Source organism: Leucoraja erinacea, chromosome 1, assembly GCF_028641065.1.
Source record: "Leucoraja erinacea ecotype New England chromosome 1, Leri_hhj_1, whole genome shotgun sequence".
Classification (NCBI taxonomy): domain Eukaryota; kingdom Metazoa; phylum Chordata; class Chondrichthyes; order Rajiformes; family Rajidae; genus Leucoraja; species Leucoraja erinaceus.
In genome coordinates this window covers 35165154-35180892 of record NC_073377.1, presented here as the reverse complement: position 1 = coordinate 35180892, position 15739 = coordinate 35165154, and the positions used below count along the sequence as shown (strand labels likewise).

The window sequence follows — 15739 nt, the reverse complement described above, 5'->3', positions numbered from 1 at the left end:
TGTACTTTGTTTCACCGTCGTTGCTGAGCTGTAGTCAATGAATGCCTGATATAAGTGCTCTTATTGTCAGTGATCTAGAGCTGAATATAGTGCAATCTCCACAGATCTATTTCACCTGTACACAAATTGCAAGGGACCTATATTGTCTGGAAGACTGGTACAGATATGGGCAATTAGCAACCTTTCTCAGCACTTCATTATTGGCGACGAGAGAGCCCTACAAAGTGAGGGCAGTAGTTATTGAGATGGCTCGTTTTATTTTTCTTGGGGACTGGAATGCTGAAGTTTTCCTTGATGCAGATGGGGACAGTAGTGAGTGGTTGATGATGTTGGCAAAGTCATTGGCCAGTTGACTGGTGCACAGTTTCAGAACCCGTGCAGGGCCTCCATGCAGGCTGGCCACTTCCTGAGAGTTTACCCCCGTGAAAGCAGATCTGACTTTTTCCACAGAGATGGAATCAACAGGGGATTGGAGGAAACACCTTGGCGGAACTTTGTTGCTTGTTCAAAAAAGACATAAAAGGCATTGAGTTCACTCGGTAGAGATGCATCATTGCCAGGGACCACCCTCAATTTGGGCTTGTAGTCTTTGATGGTATTCAGGGCCTGCCATAGTTGCCTGTTGGTTTGATTGGACTGAACCTCCAGCTTGCTTTGGAAGTTTCACTGGGTTTCCCTGATTGGTCTGTGGAGATCATATTTGTCCTTCTTGTATGATGTGAAACCATTCGTCTGGAAGCCTTGGATATGGACTTGAGCAGGGAGTGAATCTTCCTGTTCATCCAAGGTTTCCACTGCCCACTTGCCCAACTCATCAAGATCCTGCTGTAACCTTTGATAATCATCTTCACCATCTATAATACCACCCACTCTAGTGTCACCTGCAAACTTACTGATCACGCCTTGTACTTTCTCATCCAAATCATTGATATAGTTGACAAACCACAAAGTACAAGGCGTGATTAGTAAATTAAAACAATATATATATTTATTTCGAACAGAATAAAAGAATAAAAAGCAAGTGTGAAACAGCATACAAAAAAAACAAAAAACAAAACAAGAATATTTATAAAGTGTCATAAACAATATCTATAAATAAATGAAATCGTATGTGTCCGAAAAGGTGCAGGAAGAAGCCAAAGCTTATTAATTCCCACCCCTTATTCAACTGCTTATAATTATCTTATACAAATTTAGCAGCTATAAACACCTATTTCCATAGGTACATCAAATTATTTACATTTATACACTAATCAAATATTTACAAAGCCATACAAAAAAAGAGAGAAAAAAACAAAAGAAAAAGAAAAGAAAAACCCCTCATATACTATACAGTATCTCTTAGTCGTATCTCTAAGTTTGCAGATGACTCTAAAGTGGGTGGTATTATAGATAGTGAAGATGATTATTTGGACTGGAGGCCCAGCACTAAACTATGAGGCGCACCAATAGACAGAGGCCTCCAGTCCAAAAAACAAATACAGTACACATCTTCACCCTCTGCTACTGTCAGGTGGGACTGTCATATGCTGAGAGAATGGAGCGGCTGGGCTTGTACACTCTGGAGTTTAGAAGGATGAGAGGCAGTCTCATTGAAACATATAAGATTGTTAAGGGTTTGGACACACTAGAACACATGTTCCCGATGTTGGGGGAGTCCAGAACCAGGGGCAACAGTTTAAGAATAAGGGGTTGCCATTTAGAACGGAGACGAGGAAACACTTTTTCTCACAGAGAGTTGTGAGTCTGTGGAATTCTCTGCATCAGAGGGCGGTGAAGGCCGGCTCTCTGGATGCTTTCTAGAGAGAGCTAGATAGGGCTCTTAAAAATAGCGGAGTCAGGGGATATGGGGAGAAGGCAGGAATGGGGGTACTGTTTGGGGATGATCAGCCATGATCACATTGAATGGCGGTGCTGGCTTGAAGGGCCGAATGGCCTACTCCTGCACCTATTGTCTATTGTCTACCTTCCATGAAGCCAATTTTCTATCCAGTCGGCTAGCTCTCCGTGGATCTATATGCAATAACCTTCCAGAGCAGCCTACCAGGCAGAGCCTTGTCAAGTGCCTTGCTGAAATCCGTATATATGTCTACAGCTCTGTCCTCATCCACTCTTTTGGTTCCATCTTCAATAAACTCAATCAGAATCGTAAGACACGGTCTCCCATGTACAAACCATGCTGACAATCTGTAATCAGCCCTTGTCTTTCTAAATGCATGTATATCTTATCCCTTAGAATACTCTGTAATAACCTTCCAACCACAAATGTTGGACTCATTGGGTTTATATTTCCCAAGCTTCCCCTTGCAGTCCTTCTTAAATAGAGGCACAACATTTGCCACCCACCACTCTTCTGGCACCACACCCGTATTTAATCATGACTCATAAATCTCAGCCAGAGCACCAGACTCAACTTTCTGTGCAATTTGTGGTCTATACCTTCTTCACAAATACCCCTACATGCCGTTCATGACTCTACATGCCGTTCAGTTTCTTCCAGTGTGAGGTGGAAGGCAGGATGTTGTAGTGACACAGTGGTGATCACACACAAGATATTTTTGTTTTAAATGTACATTTATTCATCTGAAGTTGGTGAATAATTCCTACTTGCATCAGAGTGATCCTTTTCAGCCTCAGCATATCATTCAAACAAAATTGGATCAATTTTAGAGATTCAGCATTGCTAGTTCTGAGAGAAGCAGATTATATACAGGTCATCGTTACTCGTGTTATATTTCATTTTTTTTGTAAGTTTAGATTTTATCGCTGTTTGAATTTGTTGCTAGTGCATCCAAATCTCCTTAAGATGAAGAGCGAATGGTCTGAAGACGGTTCTGTTTATTTAGTGGGCTACAAAAGCGAGTACTGCTTTATTAGACCTGCTCACTTTGTTCTCCTTGATGTTGCTATGGTGAAAGCACATTCTCACAAAGCATTTCTCAATGATCACCCTCTGCTGATTCAAGACAGTTTTCTTTAACTCTATGAAGGTTCCACTGCGGTGGAACATTCATAGAAATCTAAAATGAAATCTAAAATCTAAAATGTAAAATGAACAGAATTCTTTCATTATCTTATTTTGAAATAAATTGCTTTTTCTAATCTTTGGGAACAGTGAACCAGGTTGATATTATAACCAATAGAAAAAATGTGAAAAATAATTAAACAGAAACCATGCTTGATTTGTTGTGGGAAATGACTTATTAGTTAAGATATTATGTAGTTAAATGTGACTTGCTGCTATTTCATAGTCATAGACTGATATAGCATGGAAACAAGATCATCAGACCACTGAATCCTTGTGATCATCAAATACCCACACACTAATGTACATTACTCCCATTCTCCTTGCATGCTATCAGCCCTACCAAGTTTCCACCATTCACCTACGCATCAGGCCTACATTACATTGTAAAATTACCATTCCAATTGCATATCCTTGGAACATGGGCGGAAACTGGAGCACCTGGAGGAAACCCACACAGTTTATGCCCCTGTCCCACTTACGAAACCTGAACGGAAACCTCTGGAGACTTTGCGCCCCACCCAAGGTTTCCGTGCGGATCCCGGAGGTTGAAGGTGGTTGCCGGAGGTTGCAGGTAGTGGAAGCAGGTAGGGAGACTGACAAAAACCTCCGGGAACTGCGCGGAAACCTTGGGTGGGGCGCAAAGTCTCCAGAGATTTCCGTTCAGGTTTCCTAAGTGGGACAGGGGCATTACAGGGAGAACATGTAAAAGTTAGTTTTGTATATATGACAAATTAACATAACTGCATTTACAACATAGCTTGCTGAATTGCTTTCATAATATATAGTTTTCACATACTTAATGTAGACTGATTTTTAACTGACACAGAGACACAAGGAACTGCAGATGCTGGAATCTTGCAGGAGAACACAAAGTGCTGGAGTAACTCAGTGGGTCAGGCACCATCTCTGGAGGACATGGAAGGGCAATGTATTGAGTCGCAACCCTTCTTAATTGCCGACAGGAAAGGTCACTTATCCATGTCTTCCAGAGATGCTGCTTGGCCCACTGAGTTACACCAGCACTCGGTGTTTTTAACATCATATTTGTTAAATGTGATTTGTTTCTAAACCCTACAGTCATTTTCCAAGATTTTAATTGAATAGTTGCTCAAATTGTTCCTTTTCTAATAGTGTTCTCAGGATACTTCAACTGGCATTAGCAATTCACAACGTCCAAATCAGCAAGGGAAATTTAATCTCATGTCAAGAACTAAATCGGAAATGATTAAAGGAATAACACAATGCAATCAGTTCCACATCACAGTAGGGGTATGTAAACTCAGATTATATAAATGCATACTCACCTCCTGTACATTTACATTTTCATTATCTTAGAACTATCTTTGAAAGTGAAATCCACTTTGACAGGATTCATGTTCTAATATCAAGGAACAGCTGCAATATTTTTTTGAATGAATGTATCTGAATTGAGAAAAGACCATTTGGATCCCTTTGGCCTGATTTGTTAGTCAATTTTGTGTGTGTACTTCACTTCACTTCACTTCTGGGGTTAAAAAAAAACTTAGGAATAGTCTTTACAAATGGGCTCCAGATGGGTGAACTGGAAAGTCCAGTGAGAGTTTGCACATGCCCAGTTATTTGACTCCAGTATTTGTAATATTTCAAAATAAACTTTATTCATAAGTAAAACAAGAAATATTTTAAAACGTGCACGGCATTTTACACATTTATAGTGTTGTTCCATTTATGCATTCACAGTGTTATTGGTTCTATACACTTACAGAGTGAGCACCATTTGTAGATAGACCATCATTGTCGCCAGTATGGCCCCTTTGGCGAAACTAAACTTCTCATGTTTGACAGGCTTTTACAAAAGACTTGGCCCTCAATGTTGATGGCAGAAAGAACTTGGACTGCATCCCTTCCCCACAAAACCTTTCTGTTTGCTGCACCAAGTTTCAGTGCATCCCACAGCACGTGCTCCTGCAACCTGGATTATGCCAGTTGGCAGCATTCCTTTACGGACCTCTCGTTGTATTGGAAGACCAACAGGTCTGAAGTAGACCAAAGTGTATCAGTCAGACTGCGTGCACTTTGACACAAATGTCGAGCAAATTGTCTTCAATTCTGCTGTTTATATGCCTGAAAGCCAGAATATGAGTGGCACAGCGGCGCAGCAGTAGAGTTGCTGCCTTACAGCGCCAGAGATCTGGGTACGATCCTGACTATGCGTGCTGTCTGTACAGAATTTGTACATTCTCCCCGTGACAGCGTGCGTGCGTTTTCCCTGGTTGCTCTGGTTTCCTCCAACACTCCAAAGACGTAGAGGTTTGTAGTTTAATTGGCTTCGGTAAAAATGGTAAATTGTCCCAAGTGTGTAGGATAATACTAGTGTACAGCGATTGTTGGGCAGCACGGACTCAATGGGCAGAGGGCCTTTCCCAACTTTATCTTTAAACTAAACTAAACTAAAAGTTTGAATTTTCTAGTCAAAGTGTGTCACATTTGACAAAATGTTTGAGCCCATATTTTAAAAAAAAAGCACTGAGATGGCACTGCACAGATCAATGCCAGTGGTGCATTACATTCCTGGACACACATTATGTAAGCATTTGGCCCTGGTGACATCAACTGTGATACGTACAGCTGGTAGAGTTGCCGCTTCACAACGCTATTGACCTGAATTCGATCCTAACCTCGGATGCTGTCTGTGAGGCGTTTGCATGATCCCCCGTGACTGTGTGGATTTCCTCCACGTACTCTGATTTCCTCTCGCATCCCAAAGAAGTACAGGTATGTAGGCTAATCAGCCCGAGTAAAACTAAAAAAATGCTCCTGATATGTAGGGACTGGATGACAAAGTGGGATAACATAGCTCATGTGAATGAGTGATCAATGGTCAGCGTGGACCGAAGAACCTGTTACATGCTGTATCTCTAAACTAAACTAAATCATGACATTACATTAAATTGTTTATGTAATGTGGATGTCAGTGACAAGGCCAGTATTCTATTGTCTGGCCTTAAGTATTGATGCAAGAGTTGCTACCTTGAATAACTAGAGTCCTTCTAGTGCAGGCACCACCACAGGCTGTTTGGTAGAGAGTTCCAGGATTTAGTCACTGTCAATGAAGAAACAATAAAATATTTCAAATTGCACGATAACAATGCACCATTCTGTCGCCTTGTACTCATCATTGTATTTCCTGTTGTATTTATCGTTAAGGCATGTATACTGCTAACTCTGTCAGCTTAATGTGTACAGGAATTTGTTTTTTCACCCTGGTGTGTATGACAATGAACTGACCTGAATCTGAAAGTGAATCATGGTGCAGTAGTACTTTAACCTGAAACAATAATAATAATAATAATAATAATAATAATAATAATAATAATAATAATAATAATAAATTTTATTTATGGGCGCCTTTCAAGAGTCTCAAGGACACCTTACAAAATTTAGCAGGTAGAGGAAAAACATGTAAGGGGAATGAAATAAATAGTAGAGACATGACTAGTACACAAAGTAAAGACAGAATACAATTCAAAACACAATATGAGGCAATTAATGCACAAATGAAAAGGGAGGGGGACGTGGGGCTAAGGATAGGCAGAGGTGAAGAGATGGGTCTTGAGGCGGGACTGGAAGATGGTGAGCGACACGGAATTGCGGATCAGTTGGGGGAGGGAGTTCCAGAGCCTGGGAGCTGCCCTGGAGAAGGCTCTGTCCCCAAAACTGCGGAGGTTGGACTTGTGGATGGAGAGGAGACCGGCTGATGTGGATCTGAGGGATCGTGAGTGTTGGTAGGGGGAGAGGAGGTCAGTGAGATATGTGGGGGCCAGATGGTGGAGGATTTTGTAGGTGAGGATCAGGATTTTGTAGGTGATCCGGTGGGAGATGGGAAGCCAGTGAAGTTGTTTGAGGACTGGGGTGATGTGATGCCAGGATTTGGTGTGGGTGATGAGTCGGGAGGCTGCGTTCTGGACCAGTTGGAGTCGGTTGATGTAGGTGGAGCTGATGCCAAGGAGAAGTGAGTTGCAATAGTCCAGTCGGGAGGAGATGAAGGCATGGATGAGTCTTTCAGCAGCGGGCGGTGTGAGAGAGGGTCTGAGTTTGGCGATGTTGCGGAGATGAAAGAAGGAGGTTTTAATGACATGGCGGATGTGAGGCTCAAGGGAGAGGGTGGAATCAAAGATCACGCCAAGGTTGCGGGCCTGTGGAGATGGGGAGACAGTGGTGCCGTCGATGGTGAGAGTGGGGTTATTGATTTTGCTGAGTGTATAAAATAATGTTCTCATTAATATATTTGCAGCAGGATTCTAGGTCATTATTGATACTCCACTGCAGCCTTGATCTTCCCTGGGTAGTGTCCACCAGAGAACTGAATGTCGACTGGCCCAACAATGGCCATTAATTGCTTTGAAAGTAGTGAAGGTAAAGCTTTTAAATTAGGGACTATAGATGCTGGAAAGTAGGAGTATCAAGCCATCTGCCAACTGAGCAAATTGAGCAGTATTTGTGGGAATGAAGGAATTGTCAATGTTTTGGGTCAAAACTAGGCATAGACTAAAGGTGGAGACGGAAGATAGCTAATATAAAGAGGAGAGGGCAATGGTGAGACAGGAGTTACATAGAAACATAGAAAATAGGTGCAGGATGAGGCCATTTGGCCCTTCGAGCCAGCACCGCCATTCATTGTGATCATGGCTGATCATCCCCAATCAATAACCCATGCCTGCCTTCTCCCCATATCCCTTGATTCCACAAGCCCCTAGCGTTCTATCTAACTCTCTCTTAAATCCATCTAGTGATTTGGCCACCACTGCCCTCCGTGGCAGGGAATTCCACAAATTCACAACTCTCTGGGTGAAAAAGCTTTTTCTCACCTCAGTCTTAAATGGCCTCCCCTTTGACTGTGGCCCCTGGTTCTGGACTTGCCCAACAATGGGAACATATTTCCTGCATCTAGCTTGTCCAGTCATTTTATAATTTTATATGTTTCTATAAGATACCCCCTCATCCTTCTAAACTCCAATGAATACAAACCTAGTCTTTTCAATCTGTCCTCATATGACAGTCCCATCATCCCAGGGATCAATCTCTTGAACCTACGCTGCACTGCCTCAATCACAAGGATGTCCTTCCTCAAATTAGGAGACCAAAACTGTACACAATACTCCAGATGTGGTCTTACCAGAGCCCTATACAAATGCAGAAGAACCTCTTTACTCCTATACTGAAATCCTCTTGTTATGAAGGCCAACATTTCATTAGCTTTCTTCACTGCCTGCTCTACCTGCACGCCAACTTTCAGTGACCGGTGTACAAGGACACCCAGGTCTCGCTGCACCTCCCCCTTACCTAACCTAACCCCATTGAGATAATAATCTGCCCCCTTGTTTTTGCCACCAAAGCGGATAACATCACATTTATCTATATTATACTGCATCTGCCACGCATCTGCCCACTCACTCAACCTGTCCAGGTCACCCTGCAACCTCCTAACATCCTCTTCACAGTTCACACTGCCACCCAGCTTTGTGTCATCCGCACACACAACACAAGACAATTGTGATGATCAGAAGAACTGCAAACGTGTGCTTTCCCCACCAAAATTATATAACCTTTATTATTCCCAGTGTGCCTGCCTGCTGGGTTGCAGGGAGGAAACATTGAATTTCATTTTTGAGAATGAATAAAATCCAAATGCTGAAAATCTGAAACAAGATTTGAAAATGTTGTAGAAAACTGAGAAGATGAGGCGGCCCCTGTGCAAAGAGAAACAGTCAACATCTGCAATTCTTCGTAAGAATAGTTTGTTCAGATTTTCTGGCCTTTTCTGGTTATGTTTTTGATTTTATCCCCTGCACTGCCTGTACGTTGAGCAATCTATCAAGGGCATGTGATCAACGTGCTGTTCCCAGGGACATTGAGACAAGCATTGATTGGTTCTGGAAGATTATCAACTCATTCTCAGACTCACTTGTGTCTGCCCAAAAGTTACCAGACTTCTAATGCTAGAAGTTGTCCTGAATGTTGCAGGTTGCCACATTCCACAATGCAGAACTACGTGATAAGAGACACAATGAAGTTCAGTACATCCAGCACAAAGGCTCTGTGGGGGAAAGACACAACATGGGACCCTTCCTCCTTTACACACTGAAGGGCTGGAACATACGTAAAAATCTTCATTTGCTCTTGAAATAGAAAATAAATTGGTGGTGGTCTGACACAATGGAATAATGTCGTGCTGTAAATGCTGGTGCATGAATGACTATAAATTTGCAAATTTTAGGAATAAAAGGTTGGTGGAAAAATCTGTTGTCTGCTTACTATTTAAGTATAACTAGACCAAGTGGGACCCGTTGGGTCCCTGTTACATGGGAGGCCTGGTCCCCCAACGCAACCCGTTCCCCCAACGCAATATTTGACCACTCACCTATAGCCCCCACGGGAGGCCTGGTCCCCCAATACAACCCGTTCCCCGACGCAACATTCAACCACTCACCCGTTCCCTCTACGCAACGAAATATTCTACCACTCACCCATAGCCCCCAACTGTGCAGGGGTAGCTCATTTCCCCTTATTCGACCTCTCTCATTTTAAACTAAAAAAAATGCAATTGCACTTGCTAGGGCTGGCAAGACTCCGTGTCCTGGGATTGCAACATTATTGTTGCGGGCAGGGCTACAATCCCATTGTGACGTCATAGCTATAACTGCCAGTGCAGATGGAAGAAATATTTCTCAAAGTGGGATTTTGTAAAGTTAAAAATGTGAATAACTTGTAAAATATAACATCAATCTAAACAAAACTTGATAAAAAAAACACAGCACAAGACAATTGTGAGTAAGGTGGTCCAAAAATTGTAGCACTACCGTGTACCGTTTTGGCGTAGTTTAGGCCATGACGCACTCACATGCACGCACGTGCACACACACACACACACGCACGCAGATAAGTTGAGAGTTTTAGTAATATACTAGACCAAGTGCAGACCCGTTGGGTCTGCTACCCCAATGGTGTGATCCCCCAAGCCAAGATTCCACCATGCACCCATCTCCTCCAACGGAACTGAACCCGTTTCCAAATGTAAGATTCCAGCACTCCTCTGCCTCCCTCGGCAGTGGATTTTAAAAAAATTCAAATTTCACCTCCCCTGCCTGCTGCAGCAGTTCCAATTGCAATACCAATTGGCCCTCCCCCTCCTGTTGAAGCACTTGCTGTGATATCCCATTGAGGTGAAAGGTTCAGAGTGTTCCTGTCTTGCAACTTTGTTTTGAAGTGTGTTGGAAGCTGATAGGAAGGAGCAGCGAATCAAAAGGCAGACAGGCAGCCAGACGGACGGCAGGCGGCAGCCACAGACTTTTATATAATAACTAGACCAAGTGCAGACCCGTTGGGTCTGCTCCCCCAATGGTGTGATCCCCCAAACCAATATTCCACCATGCACCCGTCTCCTCCAATGGAATTGAAGCCGTTCCCAAAAGTAAGATTCCAGCACTGCCCTGCCTCCCTCAGCAGTGGATTTAAAAACAAAATCCAATGGCACCTCCCCTGCCTGCTGCAGCAGTGAAAAGTTCAGTGTTCCTGTCTTGCAACTTTGTTTCGAAGTGTGTTGGAAGCTGACATGTAAATGGAGAAGCCTGTTTATTTTTGAAATACTTGGGGGTGGGTGGGGGGGGGAGAAGGATTTGATTAAAAACGTGTACTTCAACACGACGAAATGAAATGAGGAGCGGATACTTAGAAAGAAAAGCGAAATCTCTACCGAAATGGAAAATATCTCGGAGATTGAGCGTCTGGATTGGGCGCGGCAATGAATCAAAGGAAGAAATGCAGCCGGCAGCCGTACATGCAAATGAATCCATTCCGATTGGACATCTGCGAGCATCGGCCATTCCGATTGGACATCTGCGAGTATCGGGCACGAATCGAAAGGCAGGAAGGGCGCCGGTCGGCAGTCGGTCGGATGGGGCCAGAGTTTTAAATGTATACTAGACCGAGTGCAGACCCGTTGGGTCTGCTCCCCCAATGGTGTGATTCCCCCAACCCAATATTCCACCATGCACCCGTCTCCTCCAATGGAACTGAAGCCGTTGCCAAATGTAAGTTTCCAGCACTCCCCTGCCTCCCTCAATTGCACCTCCCCTGCCTGTTGCAGCAGTGAAAAGTTCAGTGTTCTTGTCTTGCAACTTTGTTTCGAAGTGTGTTGGAAGCTGACAGGAAGGAGCAGCGAATCAAAAGGAAGAAAGGCAGCTGGCAGCCGGAAGGGAAGGCGGCAGCCACAGACTTTTATATATATAGATATAGAAGATAGATAGATAGATAGATAGATGGATGGATAGATAGATAGAAGATAGATAGATGACGATCCAATCACAAAAACCAGTCTGCCTTATTGACAATGCCATCTATAATCGGGCAGCTGTATGAAAATTAAAAATCACTATCTACACACAGTGCCTATTAAAAAAAAGATAAAGATGATTTTAAAACATTGTGCTGGGTGCACTGGCAGTTCTGAAGGGAACTACCAGCAATTATCTATTTAACCAGTTGTATATCCAGAGAGCCATGTATCTGTCATTATCTATGTCACTGGATTTCACATGCTGAGAAATAAGATGGATCCAAAACCGTTTAACACAGCAATTGTCCTTCAGATCCTACACAAAGGATTTGAAACCCCATTCATTTCAGTATTCAGTATTTACTTTAATGTCATTTTCACTGAGTACTGACATACACAGAGGAAACAAAAATTTGTTTCTCATCAGTTCCTGTCAGTGCAGTTAATAAGAACAGAATAAATACATACAACTTTAAAATTAACTTATCTAAAATAGACTTTAAAATTGAACTATACACAGACATTCAGTGGCTTTGCTTTGACAGGTGTCTAGCTGTCAAAGTATGGGCGAGGTTAGATGTGATGGTGTATGATGTATATGGAGGGGACACAGTCCGTTAACCAGTTTTATTGCATGTGGGAAGAAGCTGTGTAGCATCCTGCTGGTTCTGCAGCTGATGCTCCTGTACCTCTTCCCAGATGGCAGAATGGAGAAGATGTGGTGTGATGGGTGATAAGGGTCCTTAATAATGGAGATGGCTCTGCTGATACTGCGCTTCTCATAGATCTCCAACAGGAAAGGGAGTGGAGCACCAATGATCCTATTGGCTGTCTTCACTATCCTGTTAATTGTTTTTGTTCATAAGCCTTGCTAAACCTAAACCAGGAAGTGATGCCGTAGGTCAGTATACGCTCGATGGTGCCCCTGTAGAAGGTCGTTAGCTGAACAGTGGTGAGACCTGCTTTTCTTAGTCTCCGGAGGGGGTGGAGCGGCTGCTGTGCTCTTTTGATGACTGCTGTGGTGTTGGTCGTTGAGGTCAGGTTGTCCGCCTGATGAAGTCCCAGGAACTTCACACTGCTGACCCTCTCCACAGCAGCTCCATCAATATGCAGCGGTGTGTGATGGTGTTTTCCAGCCCTCCTGAAATCGATCACCATCTCCTTTGTCTTTTCCACGTTGAGGGTGAGGTTGTGAGATCTGCACCACTCTGTAAGCAGCTCCACCTCCATCCTGTATGCCGACTCATTGTTGTCACTGATGAGACCCACCACTGTTGTGTCATCAGCGAACTTGTTGATATAATTAACAATTTTTTGTGCCTTCCACCACAGTGATGAATGCTGTGGTGGATGTTTATGTTACATGTTGTTTCCTGTTTATGCATTTTATTATTTTGTTAACCCATCTTTATGCTTTGTATGGAAATTGAACTATAAATGTGCTATATAAATAAATTTATTATTATTATTATTATTATTGCTGAGTCTGGCAGTACAGTCATGAGTAAACAGACTGAACAGCAGGGGGCTTAGGACACAGCCTTGGGGTGAGCCAGTGCTCACTGTGACGGTTCTTGATGTTCGGCTGCCCACCCTGACTGTCTGCTGCCGCTGCGTCAGAAAATTAAGGACCCAGTTGCAAATGCCAGTGTCCACCTTCAACAGCTTCAGCTTTTCCACCAGCTGCTGTGGGATGATTGTGTTAAAAGCTGAGCTGAAGCCTATGAACAGGATCCTGGTATTCTTCCGGTCGAGATGTGATAGTGCGAGGTTGAGTGTTGTAAAGACTGCGTTTACTGGGGATTTGGTAACAAGGCAAAGGGGATCATAAGTTTCATTGCAAAATTTATTTTGATAATATCTTCAATTGTGTGCTTTAGGTTATTTTACAAATTAAAAAATAAAGTTTTAATTATCTATTTCAAATGTTATAGTTTAAATGTTTCTGAATATTAGAGACTTTTAAAGTCCTTCAAGTATTTGACAAATGGCTTCGGCGGCTTACAAAACAATTAGAGCTTTTTGGGGTGAGACTTCCTCAGAGTGGAAAAGGCTTTAGTACATTTAGACCTTGTGGCTGGAGTCTTGGATGCTCTGGTACAGCAAGATCGGCCTTATGATGCAGATTAGATAAGGCCTTGTGTGGGGAGACTGATGGTAACAACTCCCATAGGTTGGCGAGTAAGATGTACCCCAATATACAAACATTGGCACAATGACACAGCTGGTAGAGCTACTGTCACACAGTGCCAGAGATCTGGGTTCAATCCTGGCCTTGGGTGCTGTCAATGTGGAGTCTGTATGTTCTCCCAATGACCGTGTGGGCTTCCTCTGGTGTTTCGATTTCCTCCTATATCCCACAGACCTGTGGGTTTGTAGGTCAATTGGCCTTTGTAAATTGTCCGGAATGTGAGTGGACGTGAAAGTGGGATAACATAGATTCAGTGTGAATGGGTGATCAATGATTGGCATGTACTCAGTGGGCTGAAGAGCTAGTTTCCATTGCTGTATCTCTAAAAAATCTCCTTCAGTGCCTCTTCCTCCATCAGTTTCTCCTCTGCCAGTAGTTAAACTGAATTTTTTAAATGCTCCAGCTAGCAATGTTACAAAATTTTGAGATTTAAAAAATCAAGTCTGCAATTTATCCCATCAGATAAAGCATAACAATAAGTTTAATTTGACACCAAATTCACTTTCATATCTCAAGTATTAAAAAAGTTATGACCATTTTCATACTCGGAAATTAGCATCTTGTTCCCTGTTGATTTTCAATGGACATTACAAAAAAGCTGTGATCTTGGATAGTCAAACGCCCATTTCTTAAGGAAAGATTAACATTTTTAAATAGCCTAAGTGTCCAAAGATTATTCACAAATAATTCACAATATAACATGATTTTTATATCTAATTTACATTAATTTATAGGCCAAATGGAAGGAATTTAGTGTTCAATTGCTGTAAATAAATGCCCATTTAAATCGGCTTTCTAGTGGGTTCATGTGGAACGCGCTGGTTTAGAACGTTGACATAGCGCTGGATTAGTGCCCTCAAATGCCGAGAAAAATACTGCGGGATATAAAAAGCCCAAAATGAACTATTCGTTATAGATAACTTGATATTCAGGGTTATATATATGCCCCATTTAATGTAAAAATAAGGTACATACCTTTAATTGTTTGCTTTATAAAACCCTGGGGCTGCGAGAGGTTGCGAAATCAGAGAGTAATTTTAAAACTATTATAACTATATTATCGAGGCCTATAAAACTAATAATACCTTTTGCGACCGGGTCTTGCAGCGATTTTTCGTTAATGATTTACTAGGCTGAACATGTGCGATTAGTACAGCCTAGTAAAAATCGCGTTTTAAACCCGCCCCCTCCAAACAGCGCCAAAATCGCCGACATGGCTGAGGGCAGATTCCCAATGACGATTCAGGTAGGTTTTGTAACATACCTACTCCAGCTCTGCGAGAAACCGTTACTTTGTCAGATACTTAAGGCCCAGTCCCACTTTCCCGAGTTACTCACGAATTCTCCCGAGTTTTCCCCTTGATTCAAACTCGGAGAATGTCCGTAGCTAGTCCGTACGACAATAGACAATAGGTGCAGGAGTAGGCCATTCGGCCCTTCGAGCCAGCACCGCCATTCAATGTGATCATGGCTGATCATCCCCAATCAGTACCCTGTTCCTGCCTTCTCCCCATAACCCCTGACTCCGCTATTTTTAAGAGCACTATCTAGCTCTCTCTTGAAAGCATCCAGGGAACCTGCCTCCACCGTTCTCTGAGGCTGAGAATTCCACAGACTCACCACTCTCTGTGAGAAAAAGTGTGTCCTCGTCTCCGTTCTAAATGTGTCCTCGTCTCCTTATTCTTAAACTGTGGCCCCTGGATCTGGACTCCCCCAACATCGGGAACATGTTTCCTGCCTCTGATGTGTCCAAACCATGTGTCCAAACCCTTTACAATCTTATATGTTTCAATGAGATACCCTCTCATCCTTCTAAATTCCAGAGTAGGAGTACGTAGCGAGGCCATAGGAGTCTGTAGATATTTCGTAACGGCTCATAATGCCAGCCGTAGGTACTCGGGGCATCAGGTAAGTCGGGCCGTTTTTTCAGCATGTTGAAAAATGTCCACGAGTAAATAATATAGCCCCGAGTACCTACGGCTGGCTATTACCGTAATTCTCCGAGTTTAATTTAAGGGGAAAACTCGGGAGAATTCGTGGTAACTCGGGAAAGTGGGACAGGTCCTTTAGGAAAAACGATGTTTTTTATTTAATCTTTCAGGAATGGTGCAATAAGCATTTAGGCTCAGGGCAGTATGTGACATTTTCAGGCAGGACGATATAGTAGCAATGTAACGAGCCTGGTTGTCCGTGAATGACATTATTC

General features: G+C 42.9%; 1 protein-coding gene across 1 annotated transcript in view; it reads left to right on the top strand.

Moving 5' to 3' along the window:
• The window catches only part of LOC129695597 (uncharacterized), a 51507-nt gene that overhangs the window by 16656 nt on the left and 19112 nt on the right, over window positions 1-15739 (top strand). The gene's annotated exons all lie outside the window — the stretch shown is intronic.